We start from the raw sequence: 15,769 nt of genomic DNA, 5'->3' as shown, positions 1-15,769 counted from the left end.
GCGCGGCCCGTTCGGGTTATCGCTTCTCGGCCTTTTGGCTAAGATCAAGTGTAGTATCTGTTCTTATCAGTTTAATATCTGATACGTCCCCTATCTGGGGACCATATATTAAATGGATTTTTAGAACAGGGAGATGGAAATAGAGCTTGCTCTGTCCACTCCACGCATTGACCTGGTATTGCAGTATTTCCAGGACCGGTGCACCCTTTCCTTATGTGTTGACTAAAAGCAGATTCCAAAAGTGTTTTTTGTCTTTGCTATTGTTTCTGTCTTTCTGAAGGGATCTCCCCTTTTAATCCCATTATTTCAACACCTGTTGGACAATGCATGAGTGATAATGAGCTCATTGATTAAATGCAATTAATGAATAGATTGCCACCTCTTGTTGTGTGTCGTCTGTGTTTCTGTGTTTCCGGCATTTCACATTGGAACACCTCATTCACCTTCCTTGTCTTCTCTCCGCCCTCCCTTTTAGGTAAGTTAAAGAGCTGCACCTGAGCCAGCCACTGATTGATTGATTGATTGATTGATTGATTGATTGATTGATTGATTGATTGATTGATGCAGCACAACAGTCAAATAGTGGAGTGGAGTAGGGGAACAGCAAACAGCCAATAAAGCAGCCCGCCCGCTCGCCTGCCCGCCACAATGGACCTACCTGTGTACACTAGATGGATGTGATGGAATGTACTGTCGTCCCTACATTTCAAGAAGAAGTAAGAATTGCAGTTGCAACAAAGCCTTGCTTGCCTACAAAGAGAGCAGCAATTTGGATTTGTTACTATGTTACCTAGAAGAATAACAAACTGTGCAAGGATGGAGGTTGTAGGAGCAAGGAGAAGTTGTCTGTAAAGTTGGTGGATGCCTATTTTCCATTTTGCAGTCCCTTGTCTCCCTCTTGTGGCCTCCTGGAGGCAACTAGCTGTGCAAAAAAAAGACAGCCTGGCGGCCGGCTGTTGCAGTGTTGCCCTCTCAGGCAACACTGAGTGACTGACTGAGCCTCACCGTCTTATATAAAGTTCAGACGGAACTTTGCACGTGTCATAGTGGAGCCCTCAGGATTCCAGAGCCAGCTTTCTGACATCATAATGGGGCCTCAGAGATAAAAGCCTGGGCCCAGGCAGTGTTGGTCAGTGCTGCTCAGCAGGCAGCACTGGACTGGACTGGATTACAGCTGATACAAGGTGTGAAGGAACAAGGGGTGGCTGTGGGCATGCACTTGCTGCCGCTGCCAGTGTTTATCTGCATGGCAGCAGGGCATTTGGGCGTTGCCAGGAAGGCGTTTTTATGTAGATTCCTCCTCTTTCAGCACTGCATTGTGGTGCAAGCAAAAGAAGCAAATCCTGTCTGGCTTCCTCTCCGGCCTTTATTCACCTCCCGTGTAGCTGTGAGTGTGTGAGCCTGCAGGGCCCCATGGAATTGCCTAGAAGTAGGCTGAATCGCTGCAAGGGCTGAACAGCAGTATCGGGCAGGCTCGGGCAACGCGCGGCCCGTTCGGGTTATCGCTTCTCGGCCTTTTGGCTAAGATCAAGTGTAGTATCTGTTCTTATCAGTTTAATATCTGATACGTCCCCTATCTGGGGACCATATATTAAATGGATTTTTAGAACAGGGAGATGGAAATAGAGCTTGCTCTGTCCACTCCACGCATTGACCTGGTATTGCAGTATTTCCAGGACCGGTGCACCCTTTCCTTATGTGTTGACTAAAAGCAGATTCCAAAAGTGTTTTTTGTCTTTGCTATTGTTTCTGTCTTTCTGAAGGGATCTCCCCTTTTAATCCCATTATTTCAACACCTGTTGGACAATGCATGAGTGATAATGAGCTCATTGATTAAATGCAATTAATGAATAGATTGCCACCTCTTGTTGTGTGTCGTCTGTGTTTCTGTGTTTCCGGCATTTCACATTGGAACACCTCATTCACCTTCCTTGTCTTCTCTCCGCCCTCCCTTTTAGGTAAGTTAAAGAGCTGCACCTGAGCCAGCCACTGATTGATTGATTGATTGATTGATTGATTGATTGATTGATTGATTGATTGATGCAGCACAACAGTCAAATAGTGGAGTGGAGTAGGGGAACAGCAAACAGCCAATAAAGCAGCCCGCCCGCTCGCCTGCCCGCCACAATGGACCTACCTGTGTACACTAGATGGATGTGATGGAATGTACTGTCGTCCCTACATTTCAAGAAGAAGTAAGAATTGCAGTTGCAACAAAGCCTTGCTTGCCTACAAAGAGAGCAGCAATTTGGATTTGTTACTATGTTACCTAGAAGAATAACAAACTGTGCAAGGATGGAGGTTGTAGGAGCAAGGAGAAGTTGTCTGTAAAGTTGGTGGATGCCTATTTTCCATTTTGCAGTCCCTTGTCTCCCTCCTGTGGCCTCCTGGAGGCAACTAGCTGTGCAAAAAAAAGACAGCCTGGCGGCCGGCTGTTGCAGTGTTGCCCTCTCAGGCAACACTGAGTGACTGACTGAGCCTCACCGTCTTATATAAAGTTCAGACGGAACTTTGCACGTGTCATAGTGGAGCCCTCAGGATTCCAGAGCCAGCTTTCTGACATCATAATGGGGCCTCAGAGATAAAAGCCTGGGCCCAGGCAGTGTTGGTCAGTGCTGCTCAGCAGGCAGCACTGGACTGGACTGGATTACAGCTGATACAAGGTGTGAAGGAACAAGGGGTGGCTGTGGGCATGCACTTGCTGCCGCTGCCAGTGTTTATCTGCATGGCAGCAGGGCATTTGGGCGTTGCCAGGAAGGCGTTTTTATGTAGATTCCTCCTCTTTCAGCACTGCATTGTGGTGCAAGCAAAAGAAGCAAATCCTGTCTGGCTTCCTCTCCGGCCTTTATTCACCTCCCGTGTAGCTGTGAGTGTGTGAGCCTGCAGGGCCCCATGGAATTGCCTAGAAGTAGGCTGAATCGCTGCAAGGGCTGAACAGCAGTATCGGGCAGGCTCGGGCAACGCGCGGCCCGTTCGGGTTATCGCTTCTCGGCCTTTTGGCTAAGATCAAGTGTAGTATCTGTTCTTATCAGTTTAATATCTGATACGTCCCCTATCTGGGGACCATATATTAAATGGATTTTTAGAACAGGGAGATGGAAATAGAGCTTGCTCTGTCCACTCCACGCATTGACCTGGTATTGCAGTATTTCCAGGACCGGTGCACCCTTTCCTTATGTGTTGACTAAAAGCAGATTCCAAAAGTGTTTTTTGTCTTTGCTATTGTTTCTGTCTTTCTGAAGGGATCTCCCCTTTTAATCCCATTATTTCAACACCTGTTGGACAATGCATGAGTGATAATGAGCTCATTGATTAAATGCAATTAATGAATAGATTGCCACCTCTTGTTGTGTGTCGTCTGTGTTTCTGTGTTTCCGGCATTTCACATTGGAACACCTCATTCACCTTCCTTGTCTTCTCTCCGCCCTCCCTTTTAGGTAAGTTAAAGAGCTGCACCTGAGCCAGCCACTGATTGATTGATTGATTGATTGATTGATTGATTGATTGATTGATTGATTGATTGATTGATGCAGCACAACAGTCAAATAGTGGAGTGGAGTAGGGGAACAGCAAACAGCCAATAAAGCAGCCCGCCCGCTCGCCTGCCCGCCACAATGGACCTACCTGTGTACACTAGATGGATGTGATGGAATGTACTGTCGTCCCTACATTTCAAGAAGAAGTAAGAATTGCAGTTGCAACAAAGCCTTGCTTGCCTACAAAGAGAGCAGCAATTTGGATTTGTTACTATGTTACCTAGAAGAATAACAAACTGTGCAAGGATGGAGGTTGTAGGAGCAAGGAGAAGTTGTCTGTAAAGTTGGTGGATGCCTATTTTCCATTTTGCAGTCCCTTGTCTCCCTCTTGTGGCCTCCTGGAGGCAACTAGCTGTGCAAAAAAAAGACAGCCTGGCGGCCGGCTGTTGCAGTGTTGCCCTCTCAGGCAACACTGAGTGACTGACTGAGCCTCACCGTCTTATATAAAGTTCAGACGGAACTTTGCACGTGTCATAGTGGAGCCCTCAGGATTCCAGAGCCAGCTTTCTGACATCATAATGGGGCCTCAGAGATAAAAGCCTGGGCCCAGGCAGTGTTGGTCAGTGCTGCTCAGCAGGCAGCACTGGACTGGACTGGATTACAGCTGATACAAGGTGTGAAGGAACAAGGGGTGGCTGTGGGCATGCACTTGCTGCCGCTGCCAGTGTTTATCTGCATGGCAGCAGGGCATTTGGGCGTTGCCAGGAAGGCATTTTTATGTAGATTCCTCCTCTTTCAGCACTGCATTGTGGTGCAAGCAAAAGAAGCAAATCCTGTCTGGCTTCCTCTCCGGCCTTTATTCACCTCCCGTGTAGCTGTGAGTGTGTGAGCCTGCAGGGCCCCATGGAATTGCCTAGAAGTAGGCTGAATCGCTGCAAGGGCTGAACAGCAGTATCGGGCAGGCTCGGGCAACGCGCGGCCCGTTCGGGTTATCGCTTCTCGGCCTTTTGGCTAAGATCAAGTGTAGTATCTGTTCTTATCAGTTTAATATCTGATACGTCCCCTATCTGGGGACCATATATTAAATGGATTTTTAGAACAGGGAGATGGAAATAGAGCTTGCTCTGTCCACTCCACGCATTGACCTGGTATTGCAGTATTTCCAGGACCAGTGCACCCTTTCCTTATGTGTTGACTAAAAGCAGATTCCAAAAGTGTTTTTTGTCTTTGCTATTGTTTCTGTCTTTCTGAAGGGATCTCCCCTTTTAATCCCATTATTTCAACACCTGTTGGACAATGCATGAGTGATAATGAGCTCATTGATTAAATGCAATTAATGAATAGATTGCCACCTCTTGTTGTGTGTCGTCTGTGTTTCTGTGTTTCCGGCATTTCACATTGGAACACCTCATTCACCTTCCTTGTCTTCTCTCCGCCCTCCCTTTTAGGTAAGTTAAAGAGCTGCACCTGAGCCAGCCACTGATTGATTGATTGATTGATTGATTGATTGATTGATTGATTGATTGATTGATTGATTGATGCAGCACAACAGTCAAATAGTGGAGTGGAGTAGGGGAACAGCAAACAGCCAATAAAGCAGCCCGCCCGCTCGCCTGCCCGCCACAATGGACCTACCTGTGTACACTAGATGGATGTGATGGAATGTACTGTCGTCCCTACATTTCAAGAAGAAGTAAGAATTGCAGTTGCAACAAAGCCTTGCTTGCCTACAAAGAGAGCAGCAATTTGGATTTGTTACTATGTTACCTAGAAGAATAACAAACTGTGCAAGGATGGAGGTTGTAGGAGCAAGGAGAAGTTGTCTGTAAAGTTGGTGGATGCCTATTTTCCATTTTGCAGTCCCTTGTCTCCCTCTTGTGGCCTCCTGGAGGCAACTAGCTGTGCAAAAAAAAGACAGCCTGGCGGCCGGCTGTTGCAGTGTTGCCCTCTCAGGCAACACTGAGTGACTGACTGAGCCTCACCGTCTTATATAAAGTTCAGACGGAACTTTGCACGTGTCATAGTGGAGCCCTCAGGATTCCAGAGCCAGCTTTCTGACATCATAATGGGGCCTCAGAGATAAAAGCCTGGGCCCAGGCAGTGTTGGTCAGTGCTGCTCAGCAGGCAGCACTGGACTGGACTGGATTACAGCTGATACAAGGTGTGAAGGAACAAGGGGTGGCTGTGGGCATGCACTTGCTGCCGCTGCCAGTGTTTATCTGCATGGCAGCAGGGCATTTGGGCGTTGCCAGGAAGGCGTTTTTATGTAGATTCCTCCTCTTTCAGCACTGCATTGTGGTGCAAGCAAAAGAAGCAAATCCTGTCTGGCTTCCTCTCCGGCCTTTATTCACCTCCCGTGTAGCTGTGAGTGTGTGAGCCTGCAGGGCCCCATGGAATTGCCTAGAAGTAGGCTGAATCGCTGCAAGGGCTGAACAGCAGTATCGGGCAGGCTCGGGCAACGCGCGGCCCGTTCGGGTTATCGCTTCTCGGCCTTTTGGCTAAGATCAAGTGTAGTATCTGTTCTTATCAGTTTAATATCTGATACGTCCCCTATCTGGGGACCATATATTAAATGGATTTTTAGAACAGGGAGATGGAAATAGAGCTTGCTCTGTCCACTCCACGCATTGACCTGGTATTGCAGTATTTCCAGGACCGGTGCACCCTTTCCTTATGTGTTGACTAAAAGCAGATTCCAAAAGTGTTTTTTGTCTTTGCTATTGTTTCTGTCTTTCTGAAGGGATCTCCCCTTTTAATCCCATTATTTCAACACCTGTTGGACAATGCATGAGTGATAATGAGCTCATTGATTAAATGCAATTAATGAATAGATTGCCACCTCTTGTTGTGTGTCGTCTGTGTTTCTGTGTTTCCGGCATTTCACATTGGAACACCTCATTCACCTTCCTTGTCTTCTCTCCGCCCTCCCTTTTAGGTAAGTTAAAGAGCTGCACCTGAGCCAGCCACTGATTGATTGATTGATTGATTGATTGATTGATTGATTGATTGATTGATTGATGCAGCACAACAGTCAAATAGTGGAGTGGAGTAGGGGAACAGCAAACAGCCAATAAAGCAGCCCGCCCGCTCGCCTGCCCGCCACAATGGACCTACCTGTGTACACTAGATGGATGTGATGGAATGTACTGTCGTCCCTACATTTCAAGAAGAAGTAAGAATTGCAGTTGCAACAAAGCCTTGCTTGCCTACAAAGAGAGCAGCAATTTGGATTTGTTACTATGTTACCTAGAAGAATAACAAACTGTGCAAGGATGGAGGTTGTAGGAGCAAGGAGAAGTTGTCTGTAAAGTTGGTGGATGCCTATTTTCCATTTTGCAGTCCCTTGTCTCCCTCTTGTGGCCTCCTGGAGGCAACTAGCTGTGCAAAAAAAAGACAGCCTGGCGGCCGGCTGTTGCAGTGTTGCCCTCTCAGGCAACACTGAGTGACTGACTGAGCCTCACCGTCTTATATAAAGTTCAGACGGAACTTTGCACGTGTCATAGTGGAGCCCTCAGGATTCCAGAGCCAGCTTTCTGACATCATAATGGGGCCTCAGAGATAAAAGCCTGGGCCCAGGCAGTGTTGGTCAGTGCTGCTCAGCAGGCAGCACTGGACTGGACTGGATTACAGCTGATACAAGGTGTGAAGGAACAAGGGGTGGCTGTGGGCATGCACTTGCTGCCGCTGCCAGTGTTTATCTGCATGGCAGCAGGGCATTTGGGCGTTGCCAGGAAGGCGTTTTTATGTAGATTCCTCCTCTTTCAGCACTGCATTGTGGTGCAAGCAAAAGAAGCAAATCCTGTCTGGCTTCCTCTCCGGCCTTTATTCACCTCCCGTGTAGCTGTGAGTGTGTGAGCCTGCAGGGCCCCATGGAATTGCCTAGAAGTAGGCTGAATCGCTGCAAGGGCTGAACAGCAGTATCGGGCAGGCTCGGGCAACGCGCGGCCCGTTCGGGTTATCGCTTCTCGGCCTTTTGGCTAAGATCAAGTGTAGTATCTGTTCTTATCAGTTTAATATCTGATACGTCCCCTATCTGGGGACCATATATTAAATGGATTTTTAGAACAGGGAGATGGAAATAGAGCTTGCTCTGTCCACTCCACGCATTGACCTGGTATTGCAGTATTTCCAGGACCGGTGCACCCTTTCCTTATGTGTTGACTAAAAGCAGATTCCAAAAGTGTTTTTTGTCTTTGCTATTGTTTCTGTCTTTCTGAAGGGATCTCCCCTTTTAATCCCATTATTTCAACACCTGTTGGACAATGCATGAGTGATAATGAGCTCATTGATTAAATGCAATTAATGAATAGATTGCCACCTCTTGTTGTGTGTCGTCTGTGTTTCTGTGTTTCCGGCATTTCACATTGGAACACCTCATTCACCTTCCTTGTCTTCTCTCCGCCCTCCCTTTTAGGTAAGTTAAAGAGCTGCACCTGAGCCAGCCACTGATTGATTGATTGATTGATTGATTGATTGATTGATTGATTGATGCAGCACAACAGTCAAATAGTGGAGTGGAGTAGGGGAACAGCAAACAGCCAATAAAGCAGCCCGCCCGCTCGCCTGCCCGCCACAATGGACCTACCTGTGTACACTAGATGGATGTGATGGAATGTACTGTCGTCCCTACATTTCAAGAAGAAGTAAGAATTGCAGTTGCAACAAAGCCTTGCTTGCCTACAAAGAGAGCAGCAATTTGGATTTGTTACTATGTTACCTAGAAGAATAACAAACTGTGCAAGGATGGAGGTTGTAGGAGCAAGGAGAAGTTGTCTGTAAAGTTGGTGGATGCCTATTTTCCATTTTGCAGTCCCTTGTCTCCCTCTTGTGGCCTCCTGGAGGCAACTAGCTGTGCAAAAAAAAGACAGCCTGGCGGCCGGCTGTTGCAGTGTTGCCCTCTCAGGCAACACTGAGTGACTGACTGAGCCTCACCGTCTTATATAAAGTTCAGACGGAACTTTGCACGTGTCATAGTGGAGCCCTCAGGATTCCAGAGCCAGCTTTCTGACATCATAATGGGGCCTCAGAGATAAAAGCCTGGGCCCAGGCAGTGTTGGTCAGTGCTGCTCAGCAGGCAGCACTGGACTGGACTGGATTACAGCTGATACAAGGTGTGAAGGAACAAGGGGTGGCTGTGGGCATGCACTTGCTGCCGCTGCCAGTGTTTATCTGCATGGCAGCAGGGCATTTGGGCGTTGCCAGGAAGGCGTTTTTATGTAGATTCCTCCTCTTTCAGCACTGCATTGTGGTGCAAGCAAAAGAAGCAAATCCTGTCTGGCTTCCTCTCCGGCCTTTATTCACCTCCCGTGTAGCTGTGAGTGTGTGAGCCTGCAGGGCCCCATGGAATTGCCTAGAAGTAGGCTGAATCGCTGCAAGGGCTGAACAGCAGTATCGGGCAGGCTCGGGCAACGCGCGGCCCGTTCGGGTTATCGCTTCTCGGCCTTTTGGCTAAGATCAAGTGTAGTATCTGTTCTTATCAGTTTAATATCTGATACGTCCCCTATCTGGGGACCATATATTAAATGGATTTTTAGAACAGGGAGATGGAAATAGAGCTTGCTCTGTCCACTCCACGCATTGACCTGGTATTGCAGTATTTCCAGGACCGGTGCACCCTTTCCTTATGTGTTGACTAAAAGCAGATTCCAAAAGTGTTTTTTGTCTTTGCTATTGTTTCTGTCTTTCTGAAGGGATCTCCCCTTTTAATCCCATTATTTCAACACCTGTTGGACAATGCATGAGTGATAATGAGCTCATTGATTAAATGCAATTAATGAATAGATTGCCACCTCTTGTTGTGTGTCGTCTGTGTTTCTGTGTTTCCGGCATTTCACATTGGAACACCTCATTCACCTTCCTTGTCTTCTCTCCACCCTCCCTTTTAGGTAAGTTAAAGAGCTGCACCTGAGCCAGCCACTGATTGATTGATTGATTGATTGATTGATTGATTGATTGATTGATTGATTGATTGATTGATTGATTGATGCAGCACAACAGTCAAATAGTGGAGTGGAGTAGGGGAACAGCAAACAGCCAATAAAGCAGCCCGCCCGCTCGCCTGCCCGCCACAATGGACCTACCTGTGTACACTAGATGGATGTGATGGAATGTACTGTCGTCCCTACATTTCAAGAAGAAGTAAGAATTGCAGTTGCAACAAAGCCTTGCTTGCCTACAAAGAGAGCAGCAATTTGGATTTGTTACTATGTTACCTAGAAGAATAACAAACTGTGCAAGGATGGAGGTTGTAGGAGCAAGGAGAAGTTGTCTGTAAAGTTGGAGGATGCCTATTTTCCATTTTGCAGTCCCTTGTCTCCCTCTTGTGGCCTCCTGGAGGCAACTAGCTGTGCAAAAAAAAGACAGCCTGGCGGCCGGCTGTTGCAGTGTTGCCCTCTCAGGCAACACTGAGTGACTGACTGAGCCTCACCGTCTTATATAAAGTTCAGACGGAACTTTGCACGTGTCATAGTGGAGCCCTCAGGATTCCAGAGCCAGCTTTCTGACATCATAATGGGGCCTCAGAGATAAAAGCCTGGGCCCAGGCAGTGTTGGTCAGTGCTGCTCAGCAGGCAGCACTGGACTGGACTGGATTACAGCTGATACAAGGTGTGAAGGAACAAGGGGTGGCTGTGGGCATGCACTTGCTGCCGCTGCCAGTGTTTATCTGCATGGCAGCAGGGCATTTGGGCGTTGCCAGGAAGGCGTTTTTATGTAGATTCCTCCTCTTTCAGCACTGCATTGTGGTGCAAGCAAAAGAAGCAAATCCTGTCTGGCTTCCTCTCCGGCCTTTATTCACCTCCCGTGTAGCTGTGAGTGTGTGAGCCTGCAGGGCCCCATGGAATTGCCTAGAAGTAGGCTGAATCGCTGCAAGGGCTGAACAGCAGTATCGGGCAGGCTCGGGCAACGCGCGGCCCGTTCGGGTTATCGCTTCTCGGCCTTTTGGCTAAGATCAAGTGTAGATTGACTGCCTGATTAGAACGATTAAAATTGAATTTTATTAATATATTATAAAATATGGCTCATATAGCCCAATAGTGACATATATTCAGGCTCAGACAAGGTAGTCAGGGATAGGAGGTGATGAAACTCTCCTCTTATAGTATACAGCCCTGACAGCAACTTGCTGAGAGAAAATAATTCCAGCCCACCGGGCTCACAACAAGTGGTCAGAGAGAAGAGTTAGTCCTGTTGACGGACTAATCTTGGACAATTCTCCGAACCACCGCTGCATTAATTAGGACAACCCTACGCGTTTCAATGTCACTGGTAGGTGTGACACATCATCAGGGATTGTTAAAGTTGATGCCGGTTAAGCACAATTTCGTGCTAACATTTATTTCTCCCGGCTCGTGCACGACTCTAATACAAATGGCCGCACACGAGCCGGCGAGACTGGGAGCATATGAAGGGCTAGAGCCCTCCCCCTGCACTGACGAGGCTGTCAGCCCACCACCAATCAGACAAAGACACGTCCCAGCAGTGACGTATCCGGACTGTGGCGAGCCCCCAAACAGCCCAGCCAATCAGGCTGAAGTGTGACGATAAAGCGTCCTTCGTAACCCTGGAGACCTGAAGCGGATAAACACAGATTACGGGACAGACATGTAATAGGTAGAGATGCCAAAGATTTGTAATATCATGATGATCCACAGACCATCCTCCAAACTCCTATCGGAAAAACCTCATAATGATACACACTCCGATCAAGGATGGAATTCTTGCCCTTTTTGATCATCATAACTCACACAGAGTGTAATACTGTCGGAACGTAGTAGGTACAGTTTAGGGTCGTTCATTAAACTAGACACAGTTTAGGCTGTACACAGACGCCCCAAATTTAGTTAAACGTAATATCACATATTCAATGAATCAGTTAGAGAAAAAAAACCGCATATGAGTCCTCTAACAGTGTGAACAGGGGTCAGCAGTAGTTTAATGTGAAAACACACAGATGATACTGTTAGGGGAGGTCAGGTGCATAGTTGTGCCACACATACCACCACCCACATGGGGGGAAAAAGTAAACAAAGGAAATAGATTTCTTTGATGTTATGCTCACAGAAAGCATGCATATGAGATCTTTTCATTTAAACCGGCGGGACTCATAGTTTGCATACGAAAGATCCACTGCGCTTCTTTTTGTAAGATCTTCTTATCATGATCACCACCTCTCGCCAAAGGTTTAACGTGTTCAATCCCTTGAAATTTCAATGTCAAGGAGTCACCATTATGGCATTCCCATACATGCCGCGACACCGGAGTATCATCCTTTCTCCTTATATCCCCAATGTGGTCCCTAATCCTCCTTCTAAATTCTCTCTTCGTTTTGCCTATATACTGTAATTGGCAGCCACATGTGATCAGATAAACCACACCTTTGGTCTTACAGTTAATATAGGACCTATTGTCAAACACCCTGCCAGTCTTGGTGCTTTTGAAATTTTTACTGCACAAAATCGAGTCGCATGCCTTACATGAGCCACATCTGTAACTCCCATTGAACCCCCTGTCCAACCAGGTGTTTGGTTTGTTTTGTGTGCTCATGTGGCTATGCACAAGATGATCTTTTATATTGCGCCCTCTTTTGTATGTTATAAAGGGAGAGTCCCCTACCAGATTACCAACGTCAGGGTCAGCTTGCAAAATTCCCCAATATCTCTGCAGGATTTCTCTAACCTCCTTACTAGCAGAGTCGTAAGTACCAATGATCCGTATAGTGTCATCATCCTTCAAACGTGATTTGGGGTTAAGAAGATCATTTCGGTTGCATCCAAGTGCATTTTGATAGGCCTGTTTGAGAACATGTTTCGGATATCCTCTCCGTCTAAACCTGTCCTCCAGTTCCCTCGCTGACATTTTATAGTCTGATATAGTGGAACAGTTGCGTCTCGCCCTCAGGAACTGGCCCTTGGGTATTCCACGTTTAAGGTTAGCTGGATGGCAGCTTTCCCATCTGAGGAGACTATTAGTGGCAGTCTTTTTACGGAACATGTTGGTTTGGATGTTCCCAGATGGTGTTTTCGAGATCAAAATATCAAGAAACGTGATCTTGTTGTCATTGATCTCACAAGTAAAAAATAAGCCCAGATTGTTTACATTAAGAGTCGCCACAAATTCCTCAAATTGTGCCTTGGTACCTTTCCAGAGGATCAGGATATCGTCTATAAATCTCAGCCATAGCACGATGCACGATGTCCATTTTTCCATTCCATCATTAAAGACAGTTTCATGCTCCCACCAGCCCAAGTACAAATTGGCATATGTGGGAGCACAGGGGCTTCCCATAGCCACACCCCTGAGTTGATGGTACGTTTTCTGGTCAAAGATAAAAGAATTATGCTCTAGAATAAACCTAAGCAATATTACAACAAACTCGTTGTGAGTCTGAAACTGTGTGCCCTTACCCTTCAGAAAGTATTCGACAGCTACACACCCCTGATCATGAGGAATGGAGCTATATAGGGCTTCCACATCAAGTGATGCCAATAGGACATCCTGATCGCAGCGTATGCCTTCAAGCTTACGCAAGACATCCATAGTGTCCCTTACATATGAAGGAAGGGACACCACAAAAGGTCTAAGAATCTGGTCGATGTAGATGCTTGCATTTTGAGACAGGCTGTCGATTCCTGACACAATTGGCCTACCCTTCAGTGGCTTAGTCCCTTTGTGCATTTTTGGGAGACAATAGAAGGTGGCCGTCTGTGGAAAATCGGGCAGCATAAACGCCATTTCCTTCTCACTAATTAGGCTGAGGCATTTGGCTGAGCTCAGGATACATTTCAATTGATTTCTGAAAATTATGGAAGGATCGGATTCCAACACTTTATAACATTGATGGTCATTTAATATCTGGTAGCACATCATGCTATATCTCGTGCGGTCCATTACCACAACATTACCACCCTTATCAGAGGGCTTTATTATGATAGTGTCATCACCCTCAAGTGATCGTAAAGCGACCATTTCATCTTGTGTTGTATTGAAACCAGAAGGCCTGGAATGATCGAGTAATCTGAGTTGGTCCTCCACTACTTTAACGAAAACATCGATCGGGGTGTTGTCATTCAGGGGAGCAAATTTCGTCGAGGGTACCCTAAGTGTGGTAAAGGGACCCTTACCCTCTTCCCTGTGACTTTCTTCCCATAGACCCTCCAACAGCCTGAGGTTTGGTAAATCCTCTTCCATAATCCCCAGTTCAGTACATTGACGTTGGTCATGTGTCTTGAAGAACTTCTTCCATTTGAGTTTACGTGCAAACAGGTTAAGATCCTTAACCCATTGAAACAAATCAAACCTATTGGTAGGGACAAATGATAGTCCCTTACTAAGGATGCCCAGTTCCTCCGCAGATAACGTTCGGGAGGACAAATTAATCACCTGGGATTCATCCCTAGATACTGGAGGTCCTGATCTTAAACCTCCCTTCTGTCCCTCAAGAGGTACTCTGAGATAGGGTGGCTCTTGGATAAAAAACCACCCCGATTGGCTGCTTTTCCTCTGCCCCTACCTCTTTGGTTACCGCGGTTAACATATCTGCCTGACTCCATCCCTCCCCGTTGTCGTCTGGGGTGGTTTTTGAAATGCTCTGAGTCAGAAAATTCTTGCTCGGAGGAGGACACATCTGTGTCCACTTCATGGGACGCACCAGTTCTTATACTATAGTCAAATATTCTACCCTCTTTGAAATCGAGAGTATCGCGCACGAACTGAAAATGTTTTCTTTCCTTAATGTTACTGATAAACTTTTCCACTGTCTGTTGTAAAACAGTCTCTTTCCTCTCATACTCTTGATTACTCGCAAATTTGTGTACCAGATTAATACCATCTTTCAATTCCTGTGTGCTCCTGACTAAGCAGTTTTTTTCCTCCTCCAGCAATATTCCCATGAATCTCAACGAAGATTCAATTGACTCCTTTTCCCATTTTTTGAGAAAATCAGGTGATCTAATTCTCGCTGCAGGAGTCAATGAGATCCTCAAACCTCTTGGGACGATCTGATTTTTAATATATGTTTCCAACGTTTGAACCTCCCACCATGATCTAAGATGATCTTTATAGGCTTTTGTGAGTTGGCGAAAGGAAGCCGTAATACTAAAACTCTGGGTGGACGACACAATTTCATTCTCCGAAAATACCTCTTTAGCATCATGCACCCATTTATCCATGTCAATGTCCCCTGTCAAAAATCCTGCCATCTCCACTAGAATGGAGTATATTAGTATGATGAATCCACTTAATGGTAATGTAAATGTCGTTCACTGAATAGATAGATTGACTGCCTGATTAGAACGATTAAAATTGAATTTTATTAATATATTATAAAATATGGCTCATATAGCCCAATAGTGACATATATTCAGGCTCAGACAAGGTAGTCAGGGATAGGAGGTGATGAAACTCTCCTCTTATAGTATACAGCCCTGACAGCAACTTGCTGAGAGAAAATAATTCCAGCCCACCGGGCTCACAACAAGTGGTCAGAGAGAAGAGTTAGTCCTGTTGACGGACTAATCTTGGACAATTCTCCGAACCACCGCTGCATTAATTAGGACAACCCTACGCGTTTCAATGTCACTGGTAGGTGTGACACATCATCAGGGATTGTTAAAGTTGATGCCGGTTAAGCACAATTTCGTGCTAACATTTATTTCTCCCGGCTCGTGCACGACTCTAATACAAATGGCCGCACACGAGCCGGCGAGACTGGGAGCATATGAAGGGCTAGAGCCCTCCCCCTGCACTGACGAGGCTGTCAGCCCACCACCAATCAGACAAAGACACGTCCCAGCAGTGACGTATCCGGACTGTGGCGAGCCCCCAAACAGCCCAGCCAATCAGGCTGAAGTGTGACGATAAAGCGTCCTTCGTAACCCTGGAGACCTGAAGCGGATAAACACAGATTACGGGACAGACATGTAATAGGTAGAGATGCCAAAGATTTGTAATATCATGATGATCCACAGACCATCCTCCAAACTCCTATCGGAAAAACCTCATAATGATACACACTCCGATCAAGGATGGAATTCTTGCCCTTTTTGATCATCATAACTCACACAGAGTGTAATACTGTCGGAACGTAGTAGGTACAGTTTAGGGTCGTTCATTAAACTAGACACAGTTTAGGCTGTACACAGACGCCCCAAATTTAGTTAAACGTAATATCACATATTCAATGAATCAGTTAGAGAAAATAAACCGCATATGAGTCCTCTAACAGTGTGAACAGGGGTCAGCAGTAGTTTAATGTGAAAACACACAGATGATACTGTTAGGGGAGGTCAGGTGCA

The 15,769-nt window shown here is 46.4% G+C and overlaps 7 non-coding genes across 7 annotated transcripts; all 7 read left to right on the top strand.

Annotated features, from left to right (window-relative positions):
• Positions 1-18: 18 nt before the first annotated feature.
• On the top strand, positions 19-209 carry LOC142689812 (U2 spliceosomal RNA). The gene has a single exon (XR_012858649.1). It is a non-coding gene; the product is annotated as a U2 spliceosomal RNA (small nuclear RNA).
• Positions 210-1,501: 1,292 nt separating this feature from the next.
• On the top strand, positions 1,502-1,692 carry LOC142689811 (U2 spliceosomal RNA). Its single transcript, XR_012858648.1, has one exon. It is a non-coding gene; the product is annotated as a U2 spliceosomal RNA (small nuclear RNA).
• Positions 1,693-2,980: 1,288 nt separating this feature from the next.
• Positions 2,981-3,171, top strand: LOC142689810 (U2 spliceosomal RNA). Its single transcript, XR_012858647.1, has one exon. It is a non-coding gene; the product is annotated as a U2 spliceosomal RNA (small nuclear RNA).
• A 1,296-nt stretch (positions 3,172-4,467) lies between these two features.
• LOC142689753 (U2 spliceosomal RNA) lies at positions 4,468-4,658 on the top strand. Its single transcript, XR_012858596.1, has one exon. It is a non-coding gene; the product is annotated as a U2 spliceosomal RNA (small nuclear RNA).
• A 1,296-nt stretch (positions 4,659-5,954) lies between these two features.
• Positions 5,955-6,145, top strand: LOC142689807 (U2 spliceosomal RNA). Its single transcript, XR_012858645.1, has one exon. It is a non-coding gene; the product is annotated as a U2 spliceosomal RNA (small nuclear RNA).
• A 1,288-nt stretch (positions 6,146-7,433) lies between these two features.
• On the top strand, positions 7,434-7,624 carry LOC142689806 (U2 spliceosomal RNA). The gene has a single exon (XR_012858644.1). It is a non-coding gene; the product is annotated as a U2 spliceosomal RNA (small nuclear RNA).
• A 1,280-nt stretch (positions 7,625-8,904) lies between these two features.
• LOC142689805 (U2 spliceosomal RNA) lies at positions 8,905-9,095 on the top strand. The gene has a single exon (XR_012858643.1). It is a non-coding gene; the product is annotated as a U2 spliceosomal RNA (small nuclear RNA).
• Positions 9,096-15,769: the final 6,674 nt, after the last annotated feature.

This window comes from Rhinoderma darwinii (genome assembly GCF_050947455.1).
Source record: "Rhinoderma darwinii isolate aRhiDar2 chromosome 5 unlocalized genomic scaffold, aRhiDar2.hap1 SUPER_5_unloc_32, whole genome shotgun sequence".
Classification (NCBI taxonomy): domain Eukaryota; kingdom Metazoa; phylum Chordata; class Amphibia; order Anura; family Rhinodermatidae; genus Rhinoderma; species Rhinoderma darwinii.
The sequence above is the reverse complement of the archived record's forward strand: the minus strand, read 5'-3'. Positions and strand labels throughout refer to the sequence as shown.